Source organism: Chiloscyllium plagiosum, unplaced genomic scaffold (assembly GCF_037043375.1).
Source record: "Chiloscyllium plagiosum isolate Xiang-an unplaced genomic scaffold, Cpla_swu_hap1 HiC_scaffold_19, whole genome shotgun sequence".
NCBI lineage: Eukaryota > Metazoa > Chordata > Chondrichthyes > Orectolobiformes > Hemiscylliidae > Chiloscyllium > Chiloscyllium plagiosum.
In genome coordinates this window covers 60924753-60947451 of record NW_028270157.1, presented here as the reverse complement: position 1 = coordinate 60947451, position 22699 = coordinate 60924753, and the positions used below count along the sequence as shown (strand labels likewise).

General features: G+C 42.6%; 1 long non-coding RNA gene across 1 annotated transcript in view; it reads left to right on the top strand.

Annotated features, from left to right (window-relative positions):
* The window catches only part of LOC148146794 (uncharacterized), a 94579-nt gene that overhangs the window by 2271 nt on the left and 69609 nt on the right, over positions 1-22699 (top strand). The window contains exon 2 of the long non-coding RNA XR_015760349.1: positions 8179-8229. This is a non-coding gene — a long non-coding RNA (uncharacterized LOC148146794). The remainder of the gene's footprint in view (positions 1-8178; positions 8230-22699) is intronic.

The following is a 22699-nucleotide window of genomic DNA, read 5'->3' as shown; positions in this document are numbered from 1 at the left end:
TAGATGGTATAAGTTTAAGGTTAGAGGGGAACGATATAAAAAGGAACTAAGGGGCAGCTTTTTCATGCGGAAGGTGATTCATGTATGGAATGAGCTGCCAGAGGAAGTTGTGCAGGCTGGTACAATTGCAGAATTTAAAAGGTATCTGAATGGGTACATGAATAGGAAGGGTTTAGAGGAATATGGGCCAAATGCTGGCAAATGGGACTAGATTAATTTAGGATATCTGGTCAGCATGAATGAGTTGGACCAACAGGTCTGTTTCTGTGCTGTACGTTTCTATGACTAAGTGATGCTTAAGGGGCTTAATTAAGTAAAAAGAGAGAAACCATTTTCTCAAGTGTGTCTGGGTTAAAAATCATGACTTTAAAATTAGAACAGGGTAATTCAGGGATGATGTCGCAAGAGTAAATGCAAAATACTGTGGATGCTGGAAATCTGAAGCAAAAATAGCAAATGCTGGAGAAGCTGAGCAGTTCCGACAGTCTCCCCGGACAGAGAAACAAGAATTAATGTTTCGAGTCCGGTATGATTTTTTATTCCAGAACTTCAGTTGATGATGTCACAATTATTTCTTCATGAAGTGGAAATCTGGAAAACTCTTCCAAAAGAAAGAAGGAACATGGCCAGCAGACACCGGTTCTAGAACACACAAAATATGATGAGATAACTCCATCTGAGCGTAGAGAAAGCTGGAAAAGAAAGACCCCTTTGCTGCTGCTTCTCCTGCCAAGAGATCTGTTGTCAGGCAGCACTTTTGCTGTCTTGCTCTTTTTAAAACTTATTTTGTTTGAGCCAGAGACAGCAAAATAGTAATAAAATGCACTTGATCTTTATCCTTCAGAAACCCATATATCACAGAGGAGCCTAACCCAGAGTTTGAAGGATAAATTTTTTAAAATAACTATAACACCTTCAAAAGGTCTGGGGAGAAATGTACAACCTGGGGAGTCTCATACCATCAGGCTGGTTCTGACAAGGTCCTAGAAAAGACAGTAATTTTCATTAAATAAAAGTATTTTATTGATTCCCTCACTGTGCTTCATTGCCCTTCCTGGAGAAAAACATGTTTGACAGAAAGCAGATATCACATCAAAAACATTCATTGACATGAGATCATACAGTGAAAGGGAGGCCATTCAACTCATTATCCAATTAATCTCACCCTTTCCCCATAATGCTGTATATTTCTCCTGACTCTAAACTAGTTGCTTCTGCTGTTGCATATTTGTGGGTTTAAGTCCCACTCCTGAGAGATGAATATATAACCTGGACTGACGCCCCAGTGCAGTACTGAGGGAGATACTGTCTTTCAGATGATACTTGAGCCAAGACCCCTTTTACCCTCTCAGGGGGCTCTCGTGCTGCCCCTTTAAAGAAAAGAAGGAGCTACCTCCCCGATGGGCTGGTCAATGTTTACCCCCCACCCCTTCAAACCAACACTGTTAATAGAGATGATCTTCTTGTCATTGTTTTGATATTTGCAGGACTAACTATGTGCAAGATGTCCATCAAGTTTCCTATGTACTGCAATGACAGTGGTACAGTGGTTAGCACTGCTGCCTCACAGCGCCTGAGACCCGGGTTCAATTCCCGCCTCAGGCGACTGACTGTGTGGAGTTTGCACGTTCTCCCTGTGTCTGCGTGGATTTCCTCCGGGTGCTCCAGTTTCCTCCCACCGTCCAAAGATGTGCAGGTCAGGTGAATTGGCCATGCTAAATTGCCCGTAGTGTTAGATAAGGGGTAAATGTAGGGGTATGGGTGGGTTGCGCTTCGGCGGGTCGGTGTGGACTTGTTGGGCCGAAGGGCCTGTTTCCACACTGTAATGTAATCTAATCTAATCTAATGACAAAGGCTAGAATCTACTCAGCACCTGAACAATGTGGGCCCTGCTGAGAAATTTGGGAAAATCGGGAAAGATTAGATTCCCTACACTATGGAAACAGGCCCTTCGGCCAAACAAGTCCATACCAACCCTCTGAAGAGTAATCCACCCAGACCCCATTTCCCCTATATTTACCTCTGACTAATGCACCTGATACTCTGAGCAATTTAGTATGGCCAATTCACCTGACCTGCACATCTTTGGACTGTGGGAGGAAATCAGAGCGCCCGGAGGAAACCCACGCAGATACGGGGAGAATGTGCAAACTCCACACAGACAGTTGCCTGAGGCTGGAATCGAACCCAGATCCCTGGCACTGCGAGGCAGCATTGCTAACCACTGAGCCACCGTGCCACCCAAAGTGACGTCCAGTGAACACCTCAGTGATGTCGAGAATGAAAAGACTGATTTTGCAACATTTGTTGAACGTCGAGACGACAGGAAGCTGAGAAGTGGGGCAAGCAGCCTGTTAGCGGTGGACTATCACACGTCAACTGCCTCATTGTTACTGAATCTCATTTCATTAATGCGCAGTTTGCCATTCTACTACCCGCTGGATAGAAACTAGCCACCTAACATGAGAGTCAGAGTGGTTACCTGGCCACTCCATTCAACTGTTTGTTCCTTGGGACCTCCATCTTGGACACCCAATTCAGGGCAGTGAACGCACACACTTCACAGACATTGGGATCTGACATGTACATGCCCCACCACACCATTATGGCCCATCATCTGCTTCCAGTAAAATACTCCACTATGGAGCACACAGACACCTCTCGTTGGAAGGTTGCTGCAGGACACTTTGTGCACCAGTTCACAGATTGGACTGCACCACGTTCCAGGGCTGCTCACTTACTTTTACCCCACGTTGATGCTCACACATCCCTGCCTTGCCTACTGGTGCATCATCCCCTCAATCGCACCTGAAAAGGGCTTACAATACTTCTGTTTTCCACTGTCGCTTAGCACAGACAGAAAGTCACAGCCTGTCACGTTTGTCAGCATTGGTCAGTCAAGGTGACAAACATGTTGGAGTAAATGACTGCAGATGCTGGAATCTGGACTGAAAGCAAAAAATGCTGGAAATCACAGAGCACCTCTGAAGAAGAGTCATCCAAGATAGCGAAAGTGGTACTGCAGATGCTGGAGGTTAGAGTCAAGATTAGAGTAGTGCTGGAAAAGCACAGCAGGTCAGGCAGCATCCGAGGAACAGGAAATTCTTGATGAAGAGCTTTTGCCCGAAACGTCAATTTTCATGCTCCTCAGAAGCTGCCTGACCTGTTTTGCTTTTCCAGCACTCCACTAACCTTGACTCTTTCCAAGGATGTTGCCTGACCCAAGCATGTTGCTGGGCAGTGCAGCACTGTGTCAATCTTTAACTTATAGCATGTGCCAGCAGCTTATCCAGCAAACACTCTGCATGTGCTTCAACCAAATGGCCATTTCTTAAAGTTGAAGTGGATAGTTCTCAGCCAAGGTTAGGGGGACACTACCGTCAGTCATGGGGTCATGGTATAGTCAGTTAATGGCACACTATCAGGACCGGGGCTTGGGCAAAGCCAGGTATCCGACTGGGACATTAACAATTAAGAGATTGATCTCACCACAGTCCAGGAAGCAGTCTGTGCTGTCAGGGCATGAGAAGACCATCACTCAGGGAGTTGCCCAACAATCAGCCAGGGACCTGCTCAGTCTCCAGTTGTGCTTGTCCATCCATGTCAGTGAAGGGCTTGGGCCCAGTCAGTCAGTCAATTCGGGGAGTGGTGGTGGTGTGGGGGGGAGGCGGGGGTGGTGGTACTGCTGTGCTATGGAAATTGAGGGCTAGTGAATGGAGAGAGTGATCAGACAGGAAAGATAAGAGTCAGAATCCTAATTCTACATGGTGGGTAGGAACACGTGGGCGATCAATAGTAATGGGCTGGCCAAGAAGTGCCAGGAAGAAAGGGGTATCAAGAGCAGTCTCCTTCATTGCCAGGCTGAGCCTGAGATTCACAGTGCCAAACGGGATGCGTGAGGCCTTCCATGTTCCTTCAACCTGAATCCTAATGATGAATGAAAGCTGGCTGCGCCCATACCTGGAGTAGGTGAACTCTGGTACCTTCCTGGTTCAACATGCGTGCTGCACATCAGATGGTGAGAGACCCTTCAAGGGGCAAATGCATCAATCCTTCACTTGCAGAGTGCAAGTGAAATGCATGTAGTGCCCAACTGTGTGGGGTGCAACTGCTGTCTTTGCTCATTGCAGATTGCAGTTAGGCCTCCGTGAAGCAGAAAGTAATGACAAACGTATAGGTCACCAATTAAATGTGTGCCCAATTACACTGCTTTCATCTCATACCCCATGACAAGGTCAGTGCTGCAGCGCACACAATAACGTTCGGAAACAGCTGCTTGCAGCTTCGGGGTACAAGGGACAGCAATAGATGTAGGCATTTGCACTTGTACGTGCAAGGAAGTGTCAGCCATGCCACCTGTAGGCCAGGAGAAGTATTGGTTTATGGCTGCCGTGCCACTACATTCAAGATGAAGGGCAGCGCTAGACTGCCAGTCCTCACTTGGCAGTGATGAGTATACTCCTGCCTACAACATGTGGGAGAATTGATTGAGCACCACAGGGGCAGGGGAGTAGTTAGCGAGACTAATTTGATATGATTGCACAAGAAAACACATTAAGCCTGTGAAAAACCCTTAGTGAAACACAATGAAAATGACACTGACTTGATTTCTGGTAAAATTCAGACCTACATTTGAAGGAGTGCACAAAATAAGTGTTTCGGGATGTACTGCTCCTATATTCCCCATCGAACGTTAGTCTTCATTCTGCTTCTCATCACTTTACAGTCAATGTGCATGTCAAAATTCAACTTGACGAACTAATCATCCATCAAATTCCATTTGTACCCTGGTAAAGATAAAGTCACGTCCTCCCTCCCAATTTAAATAGCTATGCATCTCATTATTATCTTGTTTGCACATAGGCTTTTTTCTGATAAAAATATGAATATTGCTGAAGAAGACACATTTTGTTGAAGTTTATCATCTTCATTCGTCGGATCAATTGGGAAGAATAATGCTGTTGTTTTCCCTTTACATTGGAGTCTTGTGAATTGTCTTGATGAAGCTAAGCTTTGAGGAACTGTATATTCTTTTCAGCAATACTTGTGTTTTGTCTGTGGTACCTCCCTTACTGTTCCAGAATGGCTGCCAGATTTGATTGCATTCCTGGTTGATGTATTCCTAAAGAACTCTGGGGCTTCTTTTTTTGTGTGTGTGTCAAAAGCATATGTTTCTGTTCAGCTATTGAAGTATTTGGAAACCTAATTACAGGGAAAGAGATTGGGGTGTAGTGGTAATATCACTGGACAAGTAACCTGATAGGTAATGGGGCAGGACAGCAGTTCAGTGGTCAGCACTGCTGCCTCACAGGTTCTATTCCACCCTCAGGCAACTGCCTGTGTGGAGTTTGCACATTCTCCCCAGGTCTGCATGAGTTTCCTCTGGGTGCTCCGGTTTCCACCCACAGTCCAACGATGTGCAGGTTAGGTGAATTGGCAATGTTAAGTTGCTTATAGTGTTCAGAGATGTGCAGGGTAGGTGGATTAAACCTGGAAAATGCAGGGTTACAGGGACTGGGTTGGGACATTCTTTGGAAGGTCAGTGTGGACTCAATGGGTTGAATGACTTGCTTCTACACTGTAGGGCTTCTAATGCTCTGGTGACCTGGTTTCAAGTCCCACAATGGCAGCTGGTGAACTGAAATTCAGTTGATGAACCTGGACTATAAATAGTGTCAATAAAGTGACTGTGAAACCATTGTTGTAAAAAACCCTTTTGATTCATGTGGGCAGGAGATCTACCATTCTTATTTGGTCTGGCCTACATGTGACTTCAGATCATAGCAATGTGGTTGACTCTGAAATAACAAGCCCAACAGAGCAACATAGAAACAAGTGCAAGCCATTCGGCCCTTCAAACCTGCTCCAACATTCTATATGATCATAACAAATCATTTCACTTAGTACTCTTTCCTCACCTTCACCCCATACACTTTCATCCCTTAAGCCCTAAGAACCATATCTGACTCTTTCTTGAAAATTGGCTGCTAACAAGTTGAAAAATGTGTTGCTGGAAAAGCGCAGCAGGTCAGGCAGCATCAAAGGAGCAGGAGAATCGACGTTTCGGGCATAAGCCCTCCAAGTTTAATTGAAGATGTGCAACAAATGCCTCTCTACTTGTCACTCTAATGATTTCAGTTGTTTCATTTTATAAACACAGACAAGTAATTGTGAAAGAGAAAAAGAATATGGGGTAAAGTCAGAGACATGGGATGAGTGGATACCAGAGGCAGGACTGGTGAAATGTGCTGTGAAATTCCACTTCTTATTCTGAAAAACAAACTTTACAAAGTAAACTGAGACAAATCTGAACAGCGCCTGTTGATTCAACATCTATCCCTGAGTTGCAATATACCTGAAAGTGATATGGAAACAATTAAGTATGTCAGAAATAAAAGAACAGGTCTTGCTGAGCACTAACTGTGTTTCAAATTTCTAGCTTTCATGGTTTTCCTGCTACCTAAATATTGACATCATTAAATGTAAGATTAACTGTTTAGCTTCTGTTTGAATGTAACTCCTGCTTGCTCAGGTTAGTTTCCAGTGAAGAGCTTAAACTAGCCAACTGAGGAATGTTCCTGGGTCAGGACATGTTCTGTGTTGAGTTACCTGATCCAAGCCACGTTAGCAGTTAAAGTAACTGTCGCTGCCAATGACTTTCCCACTTCCCCTTAAACATTTAGCATGCCCCCTTCACAATTATTGCCCGCTCTGTGTTTTAGTGCAATACTTCCAATCCTCCATAGAGTCATTGAATCCTACAGCATGAAAATAGACCCTTTGATCTGGCTCATCCATGCTGACCAAATTTCCCAAACTAAACTAATCCCACATGTCTGCAATTAGCCCATATCCCTTTAAACCGCTCCATGTAGCTGTCCAAATATATCTTTTAAATGTTGTATCTGTACCTGTGGCAGTTAATTCCACCACAACTAACTCCCCTATTTCCCTACCACAGGAGTGACACTTGGTATCCCCCTCCTCGACTTTCATTGAGCTGATCCCCCAGCACTGAGTGTGTACCCCCTCCTCCCTGACCAACTTCGATAGATAACCCCAAGTGTGACCAAAACTCTGATGTCTCCCCGAGAGTAGGGTAGTACTGGAGCTGCCGGTCTGACTGTGGGTCTGTTGTGACATGGGTTCCATGATCTTGTCCAACGCAAACAGTCTCTGGCCTGATATCGGGCACTGCTCTTAGCTTACTGTGCCAGGAACTACTGACTGAAGGCTGTCCCTCTTGATCTGTGTGAGGACTATTCCCCTAAACTTTGAGACACGGCCATTTGGTCGAATTTAATGTGTTTGCCTTTTAAGCTGCTGGCATATGTTGCGAGTGAAAAATTGACCAACACGGTGCTACAAAGCAACATGTCCACCCCCCATGACTCAGGATGGTTGACAACCAGAACAAGCTGCCTGGTTTTGCATGTGTGCTAAAAGGTGAAGATAGACTGAACTCCTATGAGCCATTAAGCTCTGGCTGAGGGGGCAAAGTACAAAAAAGCAAGAACATCAAAGTAGGCAGAAAGTGAGGAAGAGAGCAAGCAAGCAGGTCTGGGATGCACCCTAATTGAATCGATCGCTTATCCCTGTGTGTTATCCCAGCAGCAGCATTCCAATGAAAGGGGACACATGTCATGAGGCAGGTGATGAGGCTGGTACTTGTTGACTGCCAACAACTGTGGAGAGTGGCATAGTTGGTGGTCACTGCCAATGCAGCTTGCCCTGACGTTTTGGTGCCTGGTATCCAAGATGGAGATCTCTGGGAGAAACAGTCTCTCTGTACACCCGCTCTGACTTTCATGTTGGGAACTATTGCCGTTTCTCTTCCATTTGTTGGGAGAGGGGAGGGAGAGAATAGAAAACTACATGTCGATGAGTAAAAATTAGAAAATATAGCGTGTTAACGCACTCTAATCATTGCAAGTAGGCCTATCGCCACTCTCTAGTGAGATTCATATCTCACCATTCAAAACATAGTTGGGGCATTGGACTCCTAATTCTCGAGGTGGAGTATCTAATTTATGTCAATCTCACCCTGTTTTCCCCATTGATTTGATAATAGCCCCACGTTGTTCAGGAGCTGGGAATATTTTGCCCTCGGTAAAATCAAAAAAAGTCTTTATTTTCGCATTCTGTGGTTTATGTTGTTATTTGTGTTTATTTCCGTAGCTCTGCTTCTTTATGTCAAATCCTCCTCAGGGCTTCCAGGCACACCTTGACGTAAGTAATGAATGTGATTAAGATTTCTCCAGGATTTACAGACCTTAATGTAATTTCACATATTTGTAGAGAGTGCATTAGGAACAAGCACAAAGAACTCCATCGTGCACAGCAATGGTTTAATCGGTTTGTTTGTTAGCATTCCCTGATTTGTTTGTGTTTCTTAAAAAAGAGATGAGAAGGGTTTCGTAGGACCTCAGTAGATAAATTAGAACTAAGATTGTGTTTCATTTTAAATTTGAAGTCAAAATATTGTTCTCAAAGCTCAGTCATTGTATCTTTCCTTATGAACCTTAAGTCAAAGTCATGAAAAGTTATGAGCAGTTTAAAGGATGGTCTCAGCCCTACTAGAAAGAGTTCTGATCATGGTGGGTCTCCAGCAGTGCAGTGATTTATAATTTCCCTAACAAGGGGCACAATGGTTTTCTTTATATAACATTGCTCAGCTGAGTATATTACATGGATGTACTGCCCTCACAGTATTGTATCCCTTTAAACTTAACAGACTTTGCCGCTGAGAGTGTAATTGTTTTTAAAAATTAGTCCCAAACAAAAAATGAACGGAAACGAGATCTTGAAATAGAAGTTTCCTGAGGATGTGGTTATTCTCGGAACCTCTTGTCATGTTCAGCAAATTCAAATAACCACTCTTCCCACAATCTTGTTGGCAGCACTTTACCTGTTTATCATATCTTTAGGTTGGAAATCCTTGAAGTGCATTGAATGTGTCTGCCATCTCATTGTAAACAGAAAGGGTTTATAAAAATCACAACAAGCTGACCAAAACAATACGATGTGGACTGTCAACTGAAATGAAGCTGGATTTGTCAATCCTGCCAGGGATTTAACGTTATACATTATTTCTCATTCAATAAAGGGCACGTATTATTAGCTTTGGGGAAGAAAAATGCTGACAGCATGATCAAAGTCGGCCAAAGTTTGCTTTCCACTGTCTTTCAATAGCCTTAGTTTTTTTTCTCTGGGATATTCCCTCTCCCATGAGTCGAGAAAGGTAAGAGTTGCAAGTTAACAAGGAATGAGGAAAAGAGCTAAGAGCATCTCAGAGAAGAGAGAAAAGGATTTTGGGATGGTTTCAGAATCCTTGGATTTTGTGGAGCATGATATGAACACCCTGATGATATTTTTAAATGATTACTCCTTATAACTCTAAAGATTCTATTGTTTTATTTCACAGTCATTGATAAATAATTGTAAAATGAAGAAAGGACATGGGGTAAAGGCAGGGATGTGGGACTGGTGGATAGCACTTTCAAAGCTGCCAGAGGCAGGACCAGCTAAATGTGCAATAAAATGTTATAGTTCTGAACATTAAGCAGCACAAAGTAAACTGGGACAAATCAGAAAGATTGCCACTTATTATATTTCCTCTGCTTTAAATCAGCTTGGTACATGGTAATAATGGATAACTGTTACTCATCACATACTAGGAACATTTGATCCACTCCCTTCACATTGGTAATGAAATAATTGATTGAAGATTTAACAACACTGATTACTTAAATCCAGAATGCACATTAGTTTCTTTAAAATAAATATTGTGTTAAGAATGGTGTTGATGGTCTGGATTTTGAAGTTTTGCTCAAACTGACACTCTTAGTGAGTTGAATTGAAAGAACAATTCAGATCATATTACTTATTAGGATATCTTGACTATAGCACATCACCATGTTATTGACTAACTTAAGTTCGATATTGTCTTCTCTGAATTAATGGTACAGCATGGGCATCCTCATTTCTTGTGGGGCTGTTGCTATAGTCTCCTTCTCAACACAGATGTCAAAATCATGACTTTTCAAAAATATCACAACCTTCTCTTAAAATATTGGTAAAGTTCTTAAGAAATCATAGTTAATGTGAAAAATTCTGGAAGATCCTAAATTAGAAGCAGCTACCCTGCAAATGTTTTTTTCTTTATTCATTCATGGGATGAGGATATCCCCGGCTAGCCCAGCATTTATTACCCATCCCCCCAGAGGGCAGTTACGAGCCAACCACATTGCTGTGGGTCTGGAGTCACATGTAGACCAGACCAGGTAAGGATAGCAGTTTCTTTCCCTAAAGGACGTTAGTGAGTCATAGAACATAAACGAGTACAGCACAGTACTGGCCTTTCGGCACTCAATGTTGTACCAGCCTTTTATCCTATTCTAAGATCAGACTAACCTACATACCCCTTCATTGTACTATCTTCCATGTGCCTATCCAAGAGACGCTTAAATGTCCCTAATGGTGTCTGACTCTACTATTACTGCTGAGTAAAGAACCTACCTCTGACATTTCCCCTAAACCTTCCTCCAATCACCTTAAAATTATACCCCCTTGTGATAGCAAGGTCTTAAGTCTTCTGCTGTCCATTCTATCCACACTATCAAGTAGACGATTTTGCCCTGACAATGGAATCATGGTCATCATTAGGCACTTAATTCCAAACTTATTTTTATTACTGAATTCAAATTCTACCACTTGTCATGGAGGGATTCAAACCCAAGTCCCCAGAACATTAGCAACAAAATTGGAAATTGATGTAAAAGTGAAGCAAGTCTGGCAGCATCTTTAAGGCAATTTTATACAAGTGTGAGTTGGATTTCTCTGTGGAGAGAAATCAGAGTTAACATTTCGGGTCGAGTGATCCTTCCTTCGAATATTACCTGGGTCTCTGGATTAACAGTTGAGTGATAATACCACTGGGTCATCGCCTCCCCTTAAAATTGCCGCTCCCTAAAATCTCCTCCCCCCTATTCTCCTTGCACTCTGACAATTTGAAAATAACCTGCTCCAATGGGAGACCTGGCCTTGAAATATTTGAATGATAGTTGCACATAAATATAGTGTTTCACCAAAGATGGGTAATTTCTTAAACCAAGTGAGCAAAAGAGCCACAGAGAGATTACATGTATTTAAACTGGAACTCACACTTGGATAATTATGTGATTCGTCACAAAAGGCAAAGCGTTTATAAAGTGTCAGTGTGTGCAATTTATAAACCTGTTCAAATGTTTATACAGAACCATTTACTTAACCAGCAGGCTGTGCAAGATGGGCATGAATGCAAATAATGAATGCTGAATGTGTTTTTCATCGCGACCCATTTCATTTCTTCGTTGTCCTTGTGGATGCACTAAATTGATTATAAAAGGATATGTTTGGAGGGCTTCCAGCCACGATTTTGATGAGTGCGCTTCAGGCTCCATTAACAGTAGAAGATTCCTCAGCGATTCAAGGGCCAGCAATCAACCATTTCAAAATTGTTACTGTTAGCCAGCTGTGTTCTCATAAAATAGTGGAGCCTCGGCCTGCCCTTCAGGAGCAGTTAAATGATCTGGAGAGATAATGAATGTGGAGTCGAAGAGGCTTGGAGAGACACAATCTGGATAAATCTTGAAAATAATCATTTATGGCTTCACTGAGAATTTCTAATGGCTGAACAGCAGTCTCCACATGGTCACTTAACATCGCGACATAGACAGTGGTGGAAGAATCCTGTTAGTACGCTGCATATCATTTTCTTGTTAGACTGCCTTCTCCTCTCAAGTGATTGTGTAACATCCTGAGCCAGTTTGCTGCCATGTTTGTAACATCTCAGTGAGTCAATCATCAAAGATAAGAATTATGAATGACTTTGGTATTCTGCACCCTCTATTGACTGAAGCAATCATTCTGGGAGCCAGCTTCCACTTGCCAACAAACTGCCCCTCTGAACTGTTTGGCCATAGTCAATATCAGTTGGAATCAAGCACCATCAACCTCTGCTGTGGAATCCAACAACAAGATTTACCTAAAAAAAAAATCTTGGAGTATTTCGCTGGCCAAATCAGTCACAAATTAATGATAATGGTGGCCAACAATAGTCACAAGGTGAATTTTAAGGGGAAGACTTGTAGCAATCTCCATCTTAAATGACAGTGATTTACAGAATTTTGGTCACTTCCATGCTAACTATCATTTGGTGTGGTTGAGGAGCCCTATTCATATCTGACAATCTCTGCCACATTTGTGGCAGTGGGCTGAGAAGATGCACAGTTCACTGGCATCTGTTTCCTCAGGGTTATCTTCTTGGCCAGCTAAGCTTTCCATTTCTGCTCACCTTGTCCAAACGCTTGATGGCGCTAACTGATTGGGTTGAGTACCTCTTGCAGTGTCTTTCCCATGAATTGGCCTTCAGCAGTCATAGCTATCGGTGACTACCTCCACTAGTGTCAATGTCCACCACTTCCATATCTTGCTTGCTGGTATTCTCAAAGCAGAGACATGGACTCTACAGCCTAGTGATCAATCCACTGTACAGAATGTACATTGTTGACTTCCATCCACTGAATGTGACCAAGACAGTGCAGAGATTGTTGACTTAGGAAGGAGTGTATGCTGATGGAAATATCTCATCCTAAGGTTTGTGAGTTGGTGACCTGGTTCTGTCAACAGATGCTGCAAATACATCTCATACAGGGCGGGGGTGGAAGCCATTCCACCCTTTCTCCTGCCTAACATATGCTTCCTGGGCTTCACCACTATTGAGAATTGTACAGAGGACACAAGTTTGGTCAGCTGCACATTTTGTGCCCTTCATCAGCTCTTCCACACTCTCTTACTCAGCTTGGACAAAGTAACAAATATTGTGCTTTGATGTTGGCATCAATTAACAGATAGCTGGTGATTGTGGAGCTTAGTAATGTGAAGCTGTCAGCAATCTCCAAGGTCACCTGGACAATGGCACCATCCGAAACCATGACATTTATCTTTACAATGCCAAATGGTGGAACCAAACTGTTTACAGATATGACAGAATTTTCCCATTTCCAGCTGTAAGTGACCAACATGGCACCATTAGCATCAGAGCAATCATCTGAGTACCTTCGTCAGAACATGTTTATTGGGAATTTCAACACGAGAGGGGACACGGGATCACTTGACCCGAGAAGATAAGTGAGAAGATGCAACGACTACTTGAACTTTTGTTATGTAACTAACAGCTTCTTTCAGAACAGACCACGCCACGAGGTGTGCTGGAAATAGCCAAGATCTGGATATTGGCACCATCTGAAACTGACCATCATCAGATGAGATTTTCTGAATGGCGTTATCAACAGTACCCTGAAAGTGATACTGATCACTCCCTGTTGGGCAATTGTTTAGGATGTAACTCTTTACATTTTTTTTTAAGAAAGCCTTTCAGAGGAAGAGAAATGCAAAGGGGTTTCAGAAAAGAATCTTGGATCATTAAGCCCAGACAGCTAAAGGCACAATGCTCAATGATGTGGGAAAGAGTTTCATAAATGGCTCGAGTCCCTTTAACAATGGTTAAGGGATGTGTCACAGGATAAGAGGCAGCACAAAACATTTAAATTGAGTCTCTGGTGTGTGCATAAGGGAGAATGGCTGGCAGAGAATTGGAGAAGTTGAGCCAGAAGGTGACTAGCATGCATGAGGATTTCAGCAACAGATGTGTTGAGGCAGGAATGGCCATGAGAGAAGTTATGGAGCTCTTGGTCTATGTGAAGCAGCTAATATGGGTTGTGAAGTAAGTTCAGAATTGAATGGGACCAGTTAGCTTTCAACCAGCCTGGTTCAACATGAGGCAGTGCTCCAGATACTGTATGAGATTAATTGTATGAAGTTTGTCACTTCAGACCTTCCAATGTTTAACTGGAAGAAATTGTGACCAATCCATTTGCAGCTATACAAAGCTGATGGCCTATCTGCAGATGAGAGGCAGTATATGGGTGAGGAAGAGGTGGTGAGGGCAAAGGCGAGAGACCTTCGAGGTAATGGTGAAGAGAAGTGGAAGATGATCTGGTTATGATAAGTTAAGTGAGAAACCTGGCGAAAGGAAAACGATTGTAGCAATGTGGACTTTATAGGATTGGAGGTGGCGTCTATGCTGAATGCAAAAGTACTGTAATCAAGTCCTGCTTTACTTCATGAACTGTGCTCAGGGACCACTTACTAAGCACGTACGAGGCCATGGGTCCCAATAGGATATTTTCCATACTTTTATACTGATTATCGATTGCTGGGCCAAATAGGCGGGCAGCATTTGAACAATGCAAATGGTGGGGAACCCAGTTGTATTGTTGTGTGACTTACAAAAGCTCACCCACATATAGGTGGACAACCTTTTATGCTCCAAGCCTTCCTTCTGTGAAGATGGGGGAAGTAGTGGTGGGAGTGACAGAGCAGACAAACTAGAGGCTTTGAAATTGTGCACTGTAAATTAGTGGTTCTGATAGTTAATAGTAGCGTTGATGGTGCTTGAAGTTAATACCCTTGTCACTTTGCCAGTTAGCCAGCAAGATTGGCCAGATGGCCTTGGCTACAGGAAGTCTGCTACATGTCAATTGGCAGAATGAGGCTCCTGAGAAGAAGAACAACAAGTGGAGTTGCTTTTTCTCACTTGTATGTGTTGCAGATCACGGATCAATGGTAACAGTCAAGACCTGTCATACAACCCTGGGTTACTGTCATGGTTTATGGTATCAAAGAGACCTTCGCAATTCGTGATTGGAACTTTGTAACACAAGCCAATAGTCCACTATTTCATGTAAACATATTGGTACACCCAGCAGTTCATTAAAGTTCTGTTTATTGAATCAGAGTAGATTACAAAGAAATAATTTCCATTTGTGGAGAACAACTTGGAAGTGCTGAGTAAAAAGAGTGCTCCCTGAACTTGTTTTCTACAAAAATTCTCAGCCCACTGCAGAAAGAATATCAAGAAAATGGAAAGGGTGCAGATGAGATTTGTTAGAATGGTAACCAGGATGAAAGAATTCAGTTGTCTGGAGAGAGAAGAGAAGCTGGGGATGTTCCTTAAAGCGGGGAAAGCTGAAGGTGTGGTCTGAGATGGTCTGACATCTGCCTGAAAGTGTAATGAAGACAGGCAGGAGGCTGGAAGAATGCAGCAAGCCAGGCAGCAGTAGGAGGTGGAGAAGTGGATGTTTCGGGTGTCACTCTTCCTGAGGACAGGCGGTGGGTGTGGGCTAAGCTGCAGACAAAAGGGGAGGCAGAGGGGCAGGGTGGTGAAGTGGGGGTAGGTGAAGTCAGGTAGAGGGTATGATCTGCTTGGTCAATGGGAAGAATGAATCCGGTTGGTGGCAGGGAGCTGTGGAGGGGGGGGGGGGTGGGGGGTAGGGGCTGGGAAGAGAGTCAGGGATAGGGAGGAAGGCTATTTGAAATTGGAGAACTCAATGTTGAGTCCTCTGGGCTTCTGTCTCTGAAACAATGGTGTAAGCAGGTTCAGGAGCAACTTTGAAAAGGAAATTGGATAGTTGGTTGAAATTTATTTGCAAGGTTATGTGTAGAGCACATTCCCACCTTTAAGATAACTCTTGTCCTGAGCTGGAACGGTCACAATGGGACTTCTGAGCTGTAATCACTGCACATGAAAGATGTGAAAAATTTTATCTTTAACAAAAAAAACCCTGACTTCATTCCCATGCACATCTTTGCTGCTAATTACATATGTCAAAGCCACACATGCTGGTGTCCCAACAATTATTTTAATGCCTTATCTCGGCCAAACAGTTTTGTTTAGATAAAGATCTGGAAGGAACAAAAGGAAGCAAGACAAACTAGAGGCTTTGGAATTGTGCACTGTAAATTAATGGTTCTGATAGTTAATAGTAGCGTTGATGGTGCTTGAAGTTAATACCCTTATCAAGTTAGAATGCAGTGTTGAAGTAGCCAACTGCGGCGCCACAGAAAACAAACCCATTCACCTTCATTGTACAACCCCCGCTTTATTTTTAGGAATCCGAATGACTGGCTGCATGAGTAAAAGTCCAAGGCCCCGTGACAATAGGTATAGTCAATAGTGCAGCTTTGCAAATTGTGCCTGGTCAAGCCGATACACTTGAACACAATACAACCGTTTTTAAGCTAAAACACATTATATGGCACAAAAGCAGACTCCTCCACTGAATTTAATCCCTCTACTCAACAATAACTGTTTTAGGAATATTAAATCCCTGATGTTAACGTCACGACAGTGGAGAAAATTGGGTACTCTCTCTACGCAGGGAGTTGTGAATGCATGGAATGCATTGCCAGCAGTGCTGGCGGAAGCAACGTCATTGGGGACATTTAAGCGACTACTGGACATGCACATGGATAGCTGTGGTTTGAGGGATGTGTAGGTTAAATCACTATATTTTACATTAGGATTAAATCTCGGCACAACATCGTGGGCCAAAGGGCCTGTTCTGTGCTGTACCTTTCTATGTTCTATGTTCTATGTTTCAGCTTGTTGATGTGTGGGTTCAACAAAGAGAAGAATCTTCACCTTCACCTATTCTAAAACTCCAGGTGGCTCTGTGATTGTCCAATGAAGATTCTTTTAGAAAGTTTTTCCTTTGGCTACTCCTGGGTAATGTTGATCTCTTATAAAAGTCAACCTCCAACTTTTGTTTGTATCCAAGTGTTCTCAACACCAAATCACCTGTGGCATTTTGTTCAACTATTAACCTCTACCACTAAATCAACCATGCTTTCCCAATTGAATCATTTACTTGCAAAGCCCATTAAGGGCAAAGACCTCTGACTTTTAGCGAAAATATCCAACCTCTTGAGATCTGCTCAGCGCCGAACTCACATCTGCCCTGGTACAAACCTCTTCTTTTTGATTAGATTCCCTACAGTGTGGAAACAGGCCATTTGGCTCAACAAATGCGCACCGATCCCCCAGAGAGTAATCCACCTAGACCCATTTCCCTCTGACTAATGCACCTAACATGATGGGCAATTTAGCATGGCCAATCCATCTGACCCGCACATCTTTGGATTGTGGGAGGAAAACCTACACAGACACAGGGAGAACGTGCAAACTCCACACAGACAGTCACCTGAGGCTAGAATCGAACCCAGGTCCCTGGTGCCGCTAATCACTGAGCCACCATGCTGCCCTAGGATCACAGAATAGCACACCATTAAAGCTGACTGTTCAGCTCCTTACATCTGGGCACATCAACATTTATTGTCAATGCTGCCACTTCACTGGTACCCAGCATTCAGGAGAGGCTGATGACTTTAAGAGGATTTGGGTTCAGGCAGCTCCGCTTTCTGTCAAGTGGTCATCTCAAGTAGTGGCCTATCAGAACAAACTGGCCTAATTCTTTTTCTCTGTGACTTTAAACACCCCACATTATCAACTCAAATGCAAAAGATACTGATACGACGTGACTGAATCACCTAATAAAGGAGTTGGTGAGAATGAAAAAAGAGTTGGGAGGTCGTGTTGCAGCTGTACAGGACATTAGTTAGGCCACTTTTAGAATGCTGTGTTCAGTTCTGGTCTCCCTGCTTTCAGAAAGATGTTGTGAAACTTGAAAGGGTTCAGAAAAGATCTACAAGTGTGTTGCCAGGGTTGGAAGGTTTGAGCTATAGGAAAAGGCTGGATAGGTTGGGTCTGTTTTCCCTGGAGCGCCGGAGGCTGAGGGGTGACCTTGGGTGTCAAGGTTTATAAAATCATGAGGGGCATAGAGAGGGTAAGTAGACAAAGTCTTTCCTCCAGGATATCGGAGTCCAGAGCTAGAGGGCAGAGGTTTAAGGTGAAAGGGAAAAGATATAAAAGGGACCTAAGGGGCAACTTTTTCACACAGAGGGTGGTGCGTGTATGGAATGAGCTGCCAGAGAAAGTGGTGGAGGCTGGTACAACTGCAACATTTAAAAGGCATCTGGATACGATAGGAAGGGTTCGGAGGGATATGGGCCGGGTGCTGGCAAGTGAGTCTAGATTAATTAATTTTCGACACGGACGGGTTGGACCAAAGCGTCTGTTTCCAAGCTGTACATCTCTATGACTCTATGTGTCCCTGAAAACCAAAAAAAGTATTCACAGAAAATCAAAATGTAGCCCTCAAAAAAAGCTCAAGATGAACTCTGCAAAATTATTATCTTGACATATGGCCAGGTTCAAAGAAACAGAACGAGAGGCATAATATGAACTCCCTAATTGTGCCAACTGTTTGACAGAGTCATGGTTGTAAGTTGAATCATATTGGAACTTGGCCCTTTATAAATGGAAGCATAGAATTTCCTGAACCTATGTGAAACAGCTTGACCTCACTGGGGCTCTGATTTTCAATTCTGGGTAACAGGAAATCATGAAGGTTTTATAGAGGACTCAGGAGCGATTGATAAGGACAGCTCCAGTGATGAGGGATGACAGAGAAGCTGAAGAAGAATTCACTCATGTATATAAAACTATAAAGGGATTTAGATAGAATATTTGGAAACTGTTTCCAATGGCTCCCAAAGTGTTCAATAATCAAAAAGTTCAGATTAAATTAATTTGATTGACAAAAGAATCAGAGAAGATGTGAGGAAAAAAGTTTGCACAAACAACAATTAGGATTTGTAATGCACTCTTTTCATGATATTGAAGTGAATACAGATTCTAATTGGTTTTCCAAATGAAAGTAGAGAAATAATACAGGGAAGCAACAAGCGCAGGGCTGATGGTAAGGTTGATTGGACTGATCTTTGATGCAGGCTCTATTCCATTCTATATGACTCAAAATGCTGCAAAAAATGCTTGACTAATGTTTTCCAGGATTAAACGGTGGGTGTTGTGGTGAATAAGGGGAGGCTCAGTGGTTAGTACTGCAGCCTCACAGTGCCAGGAACCCGGGTTCGATTCCAGTCTTCAGCGACTGTGTGGAGTTTGCATGTTCTCCAAGTATCTGCATTTGTTTTCTCTCTATGCTCTGGTTTCCTTCTATGATGCAAAGACATGCACATTAGATGGATTGGACATGCTAAATTGCCCATAGTATCCAGGCTAGGAGAATGAGTCATGGAGTTATAGGGACAGGGGGTGGGTCTGGGTGGGATGCTCTTTGGAGGGTCGGTTGGACTTGATGGGCCAAATTCCACAATGCAGGCATTCCACACTATGAGATTGCAGGATAGACAAATTGTGCAGCAGCTAGAGAATTCAAGACCATTGAGAAGAATTAAAAGAGATCAGAGGAAGCTCTCTCTACAATAAAGTAGCTGCCTAAGAATAAACATGCAGAGGAAAGCTTAGCATGTGTCCACACTCAGAAAATAAAGTTGCAGGAGTCGTCAATGAAAATTGCCAGCATAGTTTCATTTTAAAATTTTGCAATCAAATGTCAACAATGAACGGATATAGATTTGTCTTTTTCAAGAACGTAGATAAGAATCCTATGAATTTTGACACACCAGCTAGTAAAATGATGAGCAAAGCTGGAGAGAGAATAGCATTAATGAGAATAACTGAATAGGAAAACAGTAGATTCACCATATGTTGTTCAGTACGTACAATGGAACAAAACTGAAGCCAATGGTGACATTCAGGAGAAAACCCCTCCGAAAGCAGCAATTCCCAAGGGGAATTGTCAACCACATTCACTGTAAAGGCAGGATGGAGGAAGATGGCTTGAAAATATGGCTGATGCAAAGTTGGAGTTTCCAACAAGGAGGACTACATCTTCATACATTTCCTCCACCACCTGGTCCAGGAAACACAGGAAACTGTGAAACATTAGTAGACTCTTTTAAAATTAGAGATTATTCTTTTAGGGTGTTTACAAGCAACTTACAGACACTGTGTTTCCCAAATGTGTAAGGGTGCAGATGTCCTCAAACTGAGCCTTTTGCATGTCCAGAGAAATTCCAGGTACAATTCTACTTCGTTCCTTGGCTGTGTTCCTGACAAAGCAAGAGGAAATGAGACCTCTTGAGTCAAAAGACAGATGTGTATAAATAAAACCAATTCAACTTGTCCCTAACCACTCTGAATATATTACAAAGTTAACATTGACACCATTTGAAGTGCAAAGTTTCACTTGTCACACTTACTCATGTTATTCTCACTGCCGCCGCTCAAAGACGCAAGCCCCTTTAAGAGTAGTCAGATCGTGCCGTGCAATGAAGCAGATGATGCAAATGCAACACAATCACAATCTAACACTTCTACTGAGAGTGATGTACTGAAAAACAATTAGTTCCTTCGTTTTGTCTGGAGAGCATTTAGAAAGCCGGATCTCTGCTGAACATCTCTGAAAACATCCATGTAGACACTCCTGCACCAGTAATGCTTTGCTTTTGCCAACGTGCTCTGCAGTAGATGTTAGCCCTCTAGATGTAACTTAGTGCTGCTAAAATATGTGGAGGGCAATTTCTTTTCTTATTGCGTCTGGAAGATATCTAGACTTTGGGTTCCGTAACTATGAGGAGGGCCCAAAGTGCTACTTTGCCTACTTTCACAAAGCCTTTTATGAGGCCCTAAGAAGCATGTTAATATTGCTGTCAATTCAAGCCAGATATAATGCTTGGATTTCTGACTTTGCTTCTGGATTCATTGATTTCTACAGGCACAAAAGTGAAAGAGGAATCAAACTCATCTCTGCATCCCCTTGGTGATTGAGTCCTCTTCTTGAGTGAACCTTGTCCTAAATGACTCCTGGAGTTGACAAAGTGAACAGAATGGGGTTGTTGAGATAATATGGCCTTGTTCCCATGGCTATCGCCATCAGGAACTCTGACATTGTTTACTGGATGACTCTGGCAGAGTAAAAGTTCGGTTTAATGTAAGAAAGGCACACTGACGGAACTGTTTTAGATGCTTGAGGTGTCCCATTCATATCATTCAAGTGCTAAATCAAACATCCAAGATTCTATACAATTGTCTTTTTCAACTCCGGATTTCACATGGGATAATAGTATTAATAAGCCGCAGAAAAGTGCTTGTTATTATTCCTGGAACCAAAAACTAAAGATAGAATCCGTATGGAATAATCTTGTTCTCAGTACAAATATGAAATTTTCACTATAGGGAGTTTTGAAAATTAAACATTTCACCTTCAAGTCTCCAGATCCCAAGTCAATACCAATGTTGCTTCGTTGCTAGCATTATTGACCCAAAATCTTAAACCCTACCTACTAGTCATCTACAGCTTCTACTTGACCTTCTGACTGTGTTCAGCATATTCTTTTTGCGATAATAAGAAAAATGCAGTGACTCTTTTATACATGTGAGACTGCCACAATTCGCTTGTGACTTACCAATTTTACAGCCCAAAGAAAAGGTTGCTTTAATTGGCTGCCTAAGATATGTTATCTTGTACAAATTCCTCCACTGTCACTTGTCACTCAACGGGAACAGTCTAATCAGTGACCAAATTGACCGACTGCCACTGGGTGCACCTATATATTCGTAATGTGATGACAGATCTAGTTGTGGACTGATTCTTTCTTCTGAAGCTTTGTGTAGCTGCCATTGTAAGCCCTCATACCTACCACCAGTATTCTTAGTCACTTTCCATTTGTTGCAAACTCCATTGTACTTCAGATATTTTAGTGGTTTTCTCAAAGCGTTTTATGAGCACACTTTTCTGATGGAATTGTACGATCCAAAGCTAGCATGCTTGAGGCTGGAATGGAAATAACACCTACACTGTGCCTTCCCGCCCCAGTTGCTGAAACACACATCCAATGCTTTTAATGCAAGAATATACAAACACAAGAAATAGTAGCAGAGTCGGTTGTATATTCCATTGAGCCTTTTGTCACTCCCAGACTTAACTATTCCATTTCTCTTCTGGCCAGCATCCCATCTTATACTCTCCACAAAGCTCACCCAAACTCTGTTGTCCTTATCTTGACTTGCAGCAGAGGTCCCTTCACCCATCACCTCACTGCCTCATGGCTTCCATTGACTTGTCACAGCCATATCTCACCATCTTTACATTCTTATTCTTGTGTTCAATTTCTCCATTGCCCTACCCTGTCTTCCATTGGCACAATCTCCTGCAGCCTTACAACCCTCTGAGAAGCCTGCATTGCTTTGACTGTGATCTATTTTGAAACCTGCCTTCACTTACGCCACCATTTGTTGTTGTGCCTTCAGCTGCCAGGACTTGAGGCAGTTGGAATTCTCTTCCCTCTCTCCTCCTTTAATTACCCTTCTTTTTCTTTATGTCTTTCACCAAGCTGCTTCTGATATCTAATTATTTGACTGTCTCAATTTTTGTCTGATATCTTTCCTGTGAATGCTTTAGGTTATTACATTAAGGGCAATGTATCAATACAACTAATGGCATACATTTCATTCTTAGCGCTGATCTATTCCTGTTACTGTGTTCTTTTCCTCTTCAAATCTGTGCTTTTGAATATGCAACTGCCAACATCTATTCACTCTATTCTTGCTGAAACATGGCCAAGACCTGTTGTTGATAGTTCAATATTGTGTAACATTGTTCAGAAGGAATTTGGGACAAATCCTGTTGAAAGATGGCAAGACAAGACATTTATTGAATATAATCCTGGATGCAATAGTCAAAAACCTCAGTTGTGCAGCACCTGTATCTTGGACAAAAGCTTCTGATGCTGGTTTTACTGGCTGGCATTTTCACAACAGTGTTAATGTTGCATCAGAAAACATGTGTTACAAGTAAGCAGTGTAGGGATGTTGTGTCATCACTCCATACTG